This window comes from Rhea americana, unplaced genomic scaffold (genome assembly GCF_003343005.1).
Source record: "Rhea americana isolate MKP2758 unplaced genomic scaffold, rheAme1 scaffold_54, whole genome shotgun sequence".
In the NCBI taxonomy this organism is placed as follows: domain Eukaryota; kingdom Metazoa; phylum Chordata; class Aves; order Rheiformes; family Rheidae; genus Rhea; species Rhea americana.
In genome coordinates, this window is record NW_028186690.1 from 2,171,005 (window position 1) to 2,183,675 (window position 12,671).

Here is a 12,671-nt window from a genome sequence, read left to right on the forward strand (position 1 = left end):
ATAATAAATCATGTGAATTTCTGGCACTTCTCCCTCTTTGTCATTAGACTTTTTGAACAATTAAAGCCTGACAGTTCAGCCATGCAGAATTTCTTTTTCTTGCTTAAAAATGAAATGCAGAGATTGTTTTCATCAAATGGAATCTTTGTTTCCTCATCTTCTGGATGCATTTGTAAACAGCTCATTCCCCTGCTCCACTGATTGTTTTCTATGGTCATGACAAGTCTTATTAAATCTACGAATGTTCAGTTTTAACTTTTTTAAAGAATAATCAGGGGAATTGATAATCTGTAGAAAGAGAATAATTGTACTAGATACCATCAGTGAGGATTGAACTTATCATCTAATTTTTGAAGTATAAAATCTGCATACTTGTATTAAAATATTTATGCTTGTGGGTAGAATTTTCCACAGTCTAAGGGAACTGAGCCTCTAACTTCACTGGGTTTAGATATCTAGCTTCTTCTGAAAACTTCCTTCTGCAGCAAATGTAGCAAGTCAGAAAATAGAAATATGTGTATTGTCATGACTGCCTGATTGGGCTTTGCCTTACAAAGCTAATGTAAAAGCTTTCCTCACCTTCCCTGCCATTAAAATATATTCTATGGTTTACCTCAAATATACCAGGATCTCTTGGATTAAAATAAATACAAACATTCATATTCTGGACCAATATCTATCACTATGATCAGTGATGATAATCATCACAAGTTTTATTTTTCCTCATTTCTCTCTATATTGCTAAACTACTGTCAACAGTAAAGAGATCCTACCAGGAGAATCAAGATCTAGGCTCAAGTAAGCTACAGCAGCCTTACTGGATATTTACCAAAATTCTATATATCTAAGCACATATAAAACACCTTTATCATACATATCTAATGATAAAGATACGAGAGCACACAGTATTTTTATAAACAATGGGAGCAGATAAAGAGATATGTGTGGTGACTCAGTTTGATGTGGATGAGGACATTTTTGTTCAGACCCGCCTCTGGTTTCCCAGAGCCAGGCATCCCCACCTGCCTTTAGACAGAATTTATGCTCTTGCAAGGCTGTAATATACGTAATTGCTTTTTTATCCTATGGTGGTCACTGCAGTCTGTTTTTTGCAGTTCCAATAACTGTCACTTCCTTATTCAAGTTTCAGCTGAAAAAGAGAATTCATAAATCTCACTTAATGTCACATATCATTTCCAATATTATCTGGAAAATATGTGAGGGGAAGACACTTAAAAGTCTAAAAGAATCTGTGATTCTTAGGTTCATTTGCCAGAAGGGAGCTTTACTAAAAAGAAAAAGAAATATATTTACGTTGCAAAACTTTTGCCATATGTAAATGTTTGCAAGGAAACAGGTGAGCATCCATACCTTGCCCTAGGATGCAGGAGCAAATTGTGTGTATGAGCTGAATAGGAGCTTGATATAAGTCAYACCTTTTCATGATTCATAATCTACTATTTCTATTAGAAAATAGAAATACTTTTTTAAAAATGTATCACAGAATAATATGTTTGAAATTATTAGGCCTCTCATGCTAATTTAATAACAGACAAAATTAAGTACCCATAGCAGTAATGCTAGGAAAGAATCTTTGAAAAATCCGGAAGGTTTAATGTTTAATGTTAATTTAAGGAATCACTAGCAAAGTCAGCTGCAATGCAAATTGAATCAAATGCAAAAATTAGTTGCATTCAGTAGTTAATAATTTCTCTGTTGCAGAAAGCTTTCATGAAATATTGTGTGTTATTATAAATATTTTATATACAGCTGAATTGCTAATAACTTATGGGAAAATAAGAATTTATACTTGTACTATGTATGTATGTATGTACTTATACAATAATAGATAAATATAACACAGCTGACAGTAATTTTTTGGATATATAAGACAATGCACAATATTCTTACCCATCATAAAGTATCAGAGATGATACTTTAGGCTTACAGAGATAGGCTTACAAATCCAGCCAGACACTGGATAAGGATGTGTTTGTGCAGGGCTGTCTCTGCTTTCCCGGGACTAAACAGTTCGTCTCTGTGTACCTTCAGACAGATCTTGTACTCCGGTGAGCTTGTCCATCTTCTCTTCTGTCCTCTTGCTTACTCTGCTTGCTTCTGGTGGTGCTGAAAGGCAAGCAGGCGCGCCGCCGCCACGTCCGCGTGTGGAGGGCCCGCGCCAGTGCGATGGGGTGAATAACTGTACAGTTGCCCTGTTGCCCCTGCTCTTCTCCCACACCTCGGACCTCGCCGCTGAATTTCAGAGAAGAAACGCCATGCAGTCGCTTAAGCAATTTCACAGAAYTGTGAACTGCAACCCACACTCAGTGGATTATTTTTGTAAACAAAACTATGAGGCAGTAACTGATATTTCTACACTCATGTGACTCCTGTCATTTCACTGTAATCTGCGCTTCACTGTACAGCGCCCGAGTGGGCTCCCATCCGATTCCCCTTAAGAGATGGCCTTTCAGGTCATGCAGTGCCCAGTCAAACCAGTCGTGTGTCACCTGAGCACCCCTGCCCAGAGGGAAATACTGCCTTCAGCTCTCTCCTGAAGCTCCATCACAAAACAGACCGAAAACTCTTATGACAGGCAATAATTCCTACCCTGGAAAATATTGTTTGAAACAGTGATGAAAATCCAGCTTGGAATCCACAGCAGTGATGTATTTGCTCTGTTTTCACAGCAAGTTTGAGTAAACTCYTAGGCACGGGCAGCTCTGTAACACTCTGCCATTCTCAGGCGTAAGTGTTACCCCGAGTAGAGCAGGGTCTTTYGCATACTTAAACCTACAGTTTCATCAACTTGGGAGCTGTCTTCAGGTTTCCAAGCTGCCTTGCGCTTCTGGAATTTGATTATCAGCTGAAAAAAGTGTATAGTAGGACTATGAGAAAGGTTCGCAATAGGACCTTGGGACATGAAAGGGGGAAYCCAGAGCTGTGTTAAGTACTTAGGCTGCAGTTAGGGGAAAATTGTTATTCCCACCAGTATTCACAAGACAGAAGATTAAGGAATGTTTTTAGTTCTAAAACATTAACTATCTGAACATTTTTCAGTTACACAAAAATAGTTCTAACAGGCGTCTTACTTATGGAAGGATGAAAATAAAAGAACATAACACTCTTCCCCTCCTCCCTTTTTTTTTTCTTGTACAGAAGATAGATTATATTTGATTTGCATGCACCTCTGTATGCACAGTATTTTTGACAATAAATAATTAACTGGAATTATGGAATATTTGGTAGGCCACATTGCTCTCCTTCAGGAAATATTTTCATTAACATTTTCAAAGTTTTTCAGTTGTGAAAAAGAGGAGATAGGAGAACCCTCCTGTGGCTACCTTAAAAGCCTCAGGTACCTTTGGTGATTAATGAAAGTGTAGTAGATAAAGCCTAGTAGATAAAGTTATTCCATATCACCTGCAAAGGATCCTGAATGTAAAAAAAAAAAAAGTAGAAAACATGAACTGTTGCTTAATTGCTTAAGCCATCAAGTAGTGAACAGCCACATGGGAAACAATTACTCACTTAGGCCGCAGACTTTTGTAGTCAAAGGCAATCCATCCACAGAACAAGTGTTGCTGGAGCCCTGCCGTAGACAAGCTTTCAGCTGCCCGTGCATTTATTCTTTTCTCTCGTTCTTGTGTCTTCCGACTGCCAGCAGCAAATTCAAGCAGTGCTTTGCTGAGACCTTATCATCAGCCCAAACTCCATCTGAGCCATATTTCAGCATGACTCTCATAAATTTTATTGAACAGCCTCACTACAGTGTTTGATTTCTGCCCCCCCCCCCACATGTAAGTTGTTGGTGTTCACATTGCTAAAATGATTAAGATCTAGTCAGATGAGAARGCACTCGAAAAACTGTGAAATCAGTTGCTTCAGCTGAAATGAAGAACTGAAGATTGTAAGTAGGCCCTCTACTTTTACTTTGTATGACTGGATAAAAATATAATGTAGTCTATAATCACTAAGTGTAGTTTCTCAATATTTTGGATAGGGATGTTAAGTGCCAAAACAACTTCCCATTAGAGTAAACAACTTTGTGGGTAAAATGGAGATGAGTGTAACACTAATACTATAGCCTAACTTCAAAGTTGCTTGTCAGGCTTGATTTGTGTTCGCATTGGTTTGGAAAGGTAGGCAGAGAATATTTCATCTCACTAAGAATAGTGTCAATAACATGTTAATAGAATAGATACCAGTTTTGGTAGCTAAGGTTTGGGAACATACCTTGAAATATGTTGAGTTTAATTTTGGAGTTTGTTGAAAACTTACAGGCCACAGTGACTTGAAATAAAGCTTTTGGTTCTCTGCTTTTCTCAGGTTGGGCACATGTCTAAAATTGGATAGCTAAAAGTGGAGCCATAAGTAGCTCAGAGATCTTGCTCTGAAAAGGTATCCGAGCACCTAAACGCATGGGCTCTTTGAAAATGCCCAAATAAATAGGACTACAAGGATGATCYGAGGGCTGGAGCACCTGCCCTRTGAGGAACGGCTGTGAGAGCTGGGCCTCTTCAGCCTGGGGAAGAGAAGASTGAGGGGGGATCTTATCARTGTGTACMAGTACCTGAAGGGAGGGTGTCAAGGGGATGGGAACAAACTCTTTTCAGTTGTCCCATGYGACAGGACAAGAGGAAATGGGCAGAAATYGAASCACAGGMAGTTCCGCCTGACCRTGAGGGGGAATTTCTTCMCTGTGAGAGTGAYGGAGCACTGGCACAGGTTGCCCYGAGAGGTTGTGGAGTCTCCTTCTCTGGAGACRTTCAAGACCTGCCTGGATGCAACCCTGTCTAACATGCTCTAKGTGACTCTGCTTGAGCAGGGAGGTTGGACTAGATGATCTGCAGAGGTCCCTTCCAACCTTACTGATTCCATGATTCTGTGATAATTGTTGCAGTGGCATAGAAATGAATTGATAGGACTGAAGGACTGAGGAGAGATGAATGTAGCTTGGACTTATCTACGGTGATCTTTCYGTGGGAAGGAAGAGTAGAAGAATTGCAGTGGAAGCTTTATTTGATGGTATATCAGTGGTTTAAACATAAAAACTCTGAATCTAAAGATGTCATTGTTTTTGATTGTATTAATGGATGCAAAACGTAATTGAAAAGTTTCAGTAATTTTTTTTCCAGGCATTTTTGGAGCCTTAAAAATAAAACCTCCCTTCAATCAATCTACTCATTAGAGCAGTCACTMCTGAGAAGCTTTTTCCCGTAGAAAATGTAATTGTTTTGTATGACTAAGCAGCCAAAGAGGTACTAACTCATCAAGCTGATAATGTAGAGCTGAGTCCAGTGCCGAGGAAGAGCCCTGTTGACTTCAGTTTCGTTCTGTGCTTTCAAGGGCAGGATCTTAATAGTAGCATTTCCAGGAATGCTGAAAACATCTGAATCAACACAAATTGAATTGCACAAATTACCTTCCATAAAAAAATAGTTATGATGTTTATTTTCCCTTCAACACTACTGCTAATTTTTATCATCTGGGTTGGCTATGATGTCTGCTTTTATTATTTTCCATTTTACATCTCTGAATTGTAAATCCTAAATGTGACATTTTATTGAAATTGTAGTGGTTTATAGAAACATTAAATGATTTTACGATGTACAGTGAAATTGAATTATATGTGCAAATTTAGAAGTATAGATTATACACACATTTTATGACATGATAAAAAACCCTAGAGTTATTTTTCTTTTAAATGTATACACAGTACAGACTACGTTAATGTTCGTTATTACAGTTCTACTGTATTTAAGGAAATCTGGATACTGGAAAGGAGATCCTTTGATCAGATCTGATTAAACCTTTCCTTCAGCTTTTTTCGGACTGTGGAAGAGAATTCTGCGTGCCTGGAGAGACTGAACTTCTCTTCAAAAGCTTTTGGAACATAATTCAATTCAGTCAGAGCCACCTCTGTAATTCTCTACAAAAATAAGGAAAACTCAAAAGTGTTTGAAAAGGAGTGAAGTTGAACTTTGCTAGAGAGTTAATTGGGGAGGYTTAGGCAAGCTGTACTTTTAAAATAAGTATTATAAAGAACGGAATGGCTAGTGTGCAGATTTTTTTCCATACAACTAAAATATCGTTCTTTTGAAAGAATAAATGTAAAAGTTGGTGTAACAGAATGATGTATAAAAGAGTATAGGTTTTTTTTTTATGTACATAGAAGAATTTCAATATACCCAGTCATCTGGCATAGCTGCAKAAGAAAAAAGATTTTAAAGGAGTCTGACTGTTTCTTAAGCAAATGTATTTTTATGGAAGTTACCAGACTGATGATGTTTTGTGTGCAGTACTTTTTTGTAGTCAAAGGCAATCACTCCAGGGAAAAATCCAAAGACACAGTAGGGAGAAGGAAGGGTATTTTTTCTTATGATCATTTAATCTGTATTGGAATGATGTATGGGCAGTTTGCATTTAAGAGATATAGATGTGCATAGGTTGGAATATGTGACATGAAAACTACCATCTAAGAAGATGTAACTGTTTTCTTAGGTTTGTAGGGCTGTACATTTGCCGTGATCCTAAAATGGCTTCCTGAATACCCAGCTCCTAGGAAGTGGTAGATGAGAAAATATTTACTGTGACGGGAGGAGGGAGATGTTTTTCAGGACTAGAGGGATGATACTATCTCATACTTGGGTACAGTAACCAGCAACAATTACTAAATATAGAGTTTTTCTAAATGTGTTTGTGGTTTTCTGTGATAAATAATTAGCCATTGAATTTCGGGTGCTTCAGGTTTCTCCTTTTCACAAGCTGCTGAATGCGGCTCACTGAGGCCGTTCGGTTCCGCTTGGCGAAAGCGGGGTAAGCAGGAAGGACAGTGGCTAGGCTGGCTTTCCGCCAGGGACGAGGAAGGGATTCGTGTTGATCCAAAATCCTGTTGGAGCTCTTCCTCCACAGAGAAAAGCAAGGGGTGCAGTTAGGAGAGGTACTCAGGCTCAACTTCGGTTATATTAGGGTCTCCTTACGCTTTCTGGCCAAGTGGAGGGAGTTCGGAATAGCTGCGAATTCCATATACTGACACATTAAGGCTAATTTATGCTGCCTGAGAAGTATTAAGAGGGCCTGAGGTTACAGTGACGCAATGAAAATGGATTAAGCTGTCACAGAATAACAAGATGCTGCTCAGTGTCTGAGCCACAGCAAGCAAAGCGAGCGAGCGTGCRAGACCTTAGCCCGCCACCGACATGCAGAAAACAGCTGCGTGTTACCGCCGGTGCTCTACAGCTCTTTCTTTTGAATCCCCAAATCTCTGCAATGTAGCTTTGAACTCAGAATAATTAGTTTGTCTGAGAAGATGAGAGAAAAACAGTTAGAAAAGGTCTGGCTTTATTTTCTGTATCTGCAATTAGCAATTCCGTAATGAAAAAAAAAAAGTCAGAAGTAGAAATAAAAAATGGACCTTAAGTTGTCGTGTTAAGGCTCAGCATGAAAAGAAAAAAGAGATGATATAGGAAATGTGACATAGAAATTTATAGCATGAAAATGTGAGGCTGACTTTATACTAGTGCAAGAAAACTCAAGAAACATCTTAATCCAATTAAAAATATGACTTGTTTACAAGAAGATATTAACAGTTTAATATTTATATATTATAAAAATGTATTATGGGCTAGATATTCTCAATTCTCATTATTCYCTGAGAAGATGAAGCTGAGGGTAGAAAAGCTGGTGAGAAGAATAGCTGTAACTACCTTGAAAAAAGACTTATGTTAACAGCCCATTGTAAAAAAAGTCCCTTTCAGAAGCTGGCTTCCTCTGTAGTCTCCTTCAATTAGCATGAACCCATCATGGATGTGCAATTATACTTCATTAGGGATCCATGAATCCAGGAAATGAAACAATCCATTCTCTTTAGGCTCTGCAGACAGCTACAAGAGATGTGCTTTGTGGACCTAATCTGTTTTCCTTATGTCCCTGCCACAGAGGCCGTTGTTACAAAGCTTGTCTAATGATTTGTTCCAGCCATATTTTCTACTTACGTGGAAATGACACCATCACTAAAAGTTTCTATTCTTTTATTTTTTTCCTGCAAATGTAAGCATTCCATAGGAAGATCAGAGTTGATTAGTGCTATAGTGAGTTAGTTTGCTACTGTGGCAAGGCCTATCAGTAAAGTTGTGATTTATTAACTTATCAGGCTAAAAAAAGCAAAAGAGTTTGTCTTACACTTGGCTTTCAGCAGATGGGGAAAGCCACAGATTAACTGGCAGCAAACAAAGCTTAGAAGTAGCTCACAAAATTGGAACAGATTGTTCTAAACCTTTTGCTTTTCTGCAGTCATGAAGGCCTAGTGCTTCTTTGTTTAAAAAGAAATAAATTTGTTCTGAGAAGCTGAGTCATTTAAATGAATTTTCATTGGCGTATTCAGGCACTAGTGCTTCAGAATAATGTCCTTAATTAATGACTTTTGGAAGGAAGACAAAGCAGAATGAAATTAGATATATTCGAGACTCTGGCAGTAAGAGTTTGCCTAACTTTGAAAGACAACTGATGTGAGATTTCTAAAAAGCTGATGAGAAATCAGAAGTTTCTGTAGAAAGTGCACCTATCAAAAAAATTTTGACATTAATGTGGAAKATAAGATCTGTGTTTCTACATGGCTGTTTGTATAAAGTAGTGACAAGTCTATTTAGCCTGTGTGATATCCATATTTATGGAAGCTGCATGTACTGTAGTGTGAGAAATCATGAGGTAATATATGGGCTGAATTTTCAAACAGAAGACCTGTGAGGCAAACAGTATGTTTACTTGAGGCAGTAGACATTACTAAGTGTGAGTTTTGGCGTGAAAATCAGGCAACAAAAGTCCAAGGTGGAAAGTTTTCCATCTCAGGCTTTTGACGCCCAAGATGTCAACCTTTGCGGATTTTGGAATGAATAGATAGGATTTCTGGTCAAATGAAGAACTTGCACAACCAGAGTGACCACGAACATAATATTAGAGTGGGGAAAAACGGGATGCAGAAAACGAATTCAGGTCTGTTGTTTTTTAGATTGAGACTGATTTCTTGAACTCACACATTCTTAGTGAGAGACCTGACTGTGGACAATCAAGCTGATCTCTTGATCTCAGTGTCACTGTCTGTTCTTTATCAACATTAATTAGGCCAGGTGGAGACAGAGTTCACCTATATCGTCAGGGTTCATATCCTTGGTCTGGGCTGTGCAAAGCTGGGGCTTGAATGTTGGTCTCCATTCCAGATGGTTAGGCTGGTTCACAGCTGTTCTGCAGTAAGCAGGCTGTTTTTCTGTCTCTGATTTCCAAAGGTTTTGGCTGTGTCAGCATTCAAGGAGAACATTTTTTTGGAATCCTGAAAAGCCAAGTGAAAGAGAAACCACCTACTCCCTCAAGTGCAATGGTTGTATCTTGCRGAGAGACAACTGCTAGAGCTCTGGCTGAAAGCTGTGGGTAGGTTCTTAGCACATCCACAGGATGGAAAGAAACTATAAGAAAAAAAAAATCTCATGAAAAGTCAGATGTGACACTGTGACAGAGATGAGATTTTTTTTTTCCTTCTCATTGTTATGCTCTCAAAAATTGTACTGTCTTTTCCACTGGAACTGAACTCTGAGGAAAAAGTTAGGATTTTTCTTTCACACTAATGTCACTATTTATGGGCCTTACTGTGATCTCTCTCTCTCTCTCTCTCTCGTCTCTCTCTCTCTCCTGTCTCTCTCTCTTTCTCCACTGCATAAAGCTTCAGTTTCAGAGAGAATATAAATGTGCGTGTCCCTCTTCAGTAGAGTAGTTTAGATCCCCATGACTATTTGACAAGAGCATGCTTAAATAGATAGACCAAGCTGAATATATACAATGGGCTAAATCAGCTCTTCAATAAAACGAATCACTAAAGTCAATGAAGTAATACTGGTGTCAGTGAGATCAAAAACTGGAAAATGGAATTAAACTCTAATTAAAACTGGCATTCCATCATTTTTTTTTTCACACCGCTATTAAAATAGACTCACTCCATCCTGTCCCCCTTGGTAGTCATTTATTTTCTTTTATAAAAACAAAATAGATTATCACTAAACATCCTAATCTTCCTCATTTCTATATGAATAGAATTGTACTGCAAATGCAGAATGTATTTGTTTCAGTTTTCTCAAAAGAGGGGAAAATAAAGAATTTGTCAAGAGGGAAACTGAACATGACATCTGCTTCACAGCAGAGCAACAACAGCTCTGTTTTGTGTGTCGTCTTTGCATCWTGGTCTTGCTGCTCAACAGCACAATGACAAGATTTAATAAAATGCAGTAGAGGGGAGTATGTTCTCAAATGAGATGTGAAAACAGATGTGTTCTTTAGTTCTAAAGAAGATGAGAGCATCACGCTCAGTAATTTTGGTCTACAATGACACACATTTTACCACTGTTTTTTTAATGAAGTCCTTGTCATGGTTCCATTGTTAAGATTGCAAGACTACTTTTAAGCTTTACTTTATGTTGCTTTCAAACTTAAATTTTGAAAATTAGTCAGAAGAAAGCTCCAGAATTATTCTGAAAGYTGGATCCCCTCCCACCCCCAAAATTGAAGAATTTTATGTTATTACTGTTTCTTTCAAATATCTGTGAAAACAAGCGCAAAGATGACACCTGCCAAAATTATCCTAATATCCTCCATGGCAATGAGGATCACCTATGCTAGCCGCCACAGCAAGTGAGATTGTTAAATATCTGCAACAAGAAAAGCTGATGGGAGAGACAGAAACTTGATGGACGTGAGCAGTTAGGGAGAAGGCCTGCGTGACAGTCTATTTGCAACTGCTTGATTATCTAAGTTGTCCCGTTGGGGTAACTAAGTTGTGTTTATAAACCCGAMGAATAAAAGGATCTCCAAAGAAAGCTTTGGGAAGGGTTTTGTGGTCAACCTTTGAGTTCTGTGTCTTGATATGTGAACCAGGACATAGTAAGGGGAAACTGCGCAAGATGTGGGCTAATTCGTCCTCTAGAAATTCTAAAATGATAAAGCCAAAGTCTCCAGTCTAGATATACAAGGAAACACTGATGTTTCTGGTTCACAGTGAAGACCAGACWTCCTTAGCATCTGGGGCTGGTTGTCCTCTGAAGATATATGGGAAAGATCAGAAATGAACAGATGAGAGCGCATTCGTTTACAATCTGAATTTTAGAGACAGATTTATGATTGTTTTTCCAGAGCACTTTTGGCTTGGAGCATAAGATTGTTTTGAATTGTATAAGGTGATTTCTTTCCTCTCAAATATTATATGAATTTTCAGGATATAAAGTCTAGATATAAAGTCTATTTTCCTTGAGTTATTAATTTTCATGTTTGTAATTGTTTTATGTTTGCTTGATTTTTGGCTGCTGCATTCTTTGCTAAACATTTCCACTTTGATATTAAACTAAACACTTTTTTACTATGAAAATACCATGTAATAGTGAATGTTGTAAGAGGCATCCTTAGTGAAGGATAGTGGTAAAAAAGCCTGGAAGGAATATGCTCTAAAACTAAAAATCATTTTTAATAAGGACTCTGGCAAGTGACAAATTTCTGCATTTATCTCAGAATTCTTAAAATGGTTTGTTCTTCTGTTTAGTAGTTCCACTAGCCTAGCTTGAAAGAATCTGGTATGCACATTTCTTCACAAAGTAATAAAATTGTTTGACAGCATGGATTCATATGGTGAAACCGTTCAGAATTCAATATGCCCAAGAACACTGGTGAGCATCTCTTGTCTACAGGATATGAAAGCATGAAGAGGCTTCTCAGATATCAGACAAAGATAAACATTTTTAGAGGCTGCCAGCATTTTTGAAAGGATAATGCGTACTCTTAATAATCTGCCAAATAAGCTGTTCAAACTGCATTTTGGAGTCAGAYTGTACTAAGAATTTTAGCTAATGAATCTCTCTTATGCTCTATATATCAATCAAACCCAAATACTCTCTGAGCCGATAGTRAGAAACAATTATAGGCACCTTATTTTTTTCTGAGTTTAACTGGCAAAGATGAATATTGATCCATGTCTTTCTATCCACCACTTTGACAGTACAGGAATAACAAAATCTGAATTTATTTAACTGACATCAAGGCTTATTTTGCATTAATGTAGGGAAAGAAACATTCTTGTAATGACTGGAACAAAGGTAGAAAATGATGACTGAACAGTAGGACTGCAAAATGGAGCTCTTAGACATCTGAGTCTTCTCTATTGGAAGAACAGAAATTAATACATTAAAAAAAAATCTCCAAATCCTAAGCATGTAAAATTTAAAACTACTTTTAATTGTGCTAAGTAGTACACCTTATACACTTTAATAGATCAAAATATTCCTCTTAATGCCAATCATTACAGTGGAAGCAACAAAATTGGAAAATAAAAGCAAAACGAGAAGCGTATTTACAGGAGACAACATTTAAAATCTTAATGAGATCTCTCTTGGTGCCAGTACATAAACGGCATGATAAAAGGTCTTTCAAATCAAGGATATTAACAAGTGTTGCAGCTTCCCACACCAAACTCTGAACACAAATGAAAGTTAGAAACAGGTCAGCTCTGTCAAAAGACCTCAGACTCTAAGAAAGGAGAGCTAGTATGAGTGTTCAGAAGAAGATAATCGTATTTTCTAATCAAAGAACTAAAAATACTGGAATAAACAATGAGTTAGAATCATGCAGCATGAAGGGAA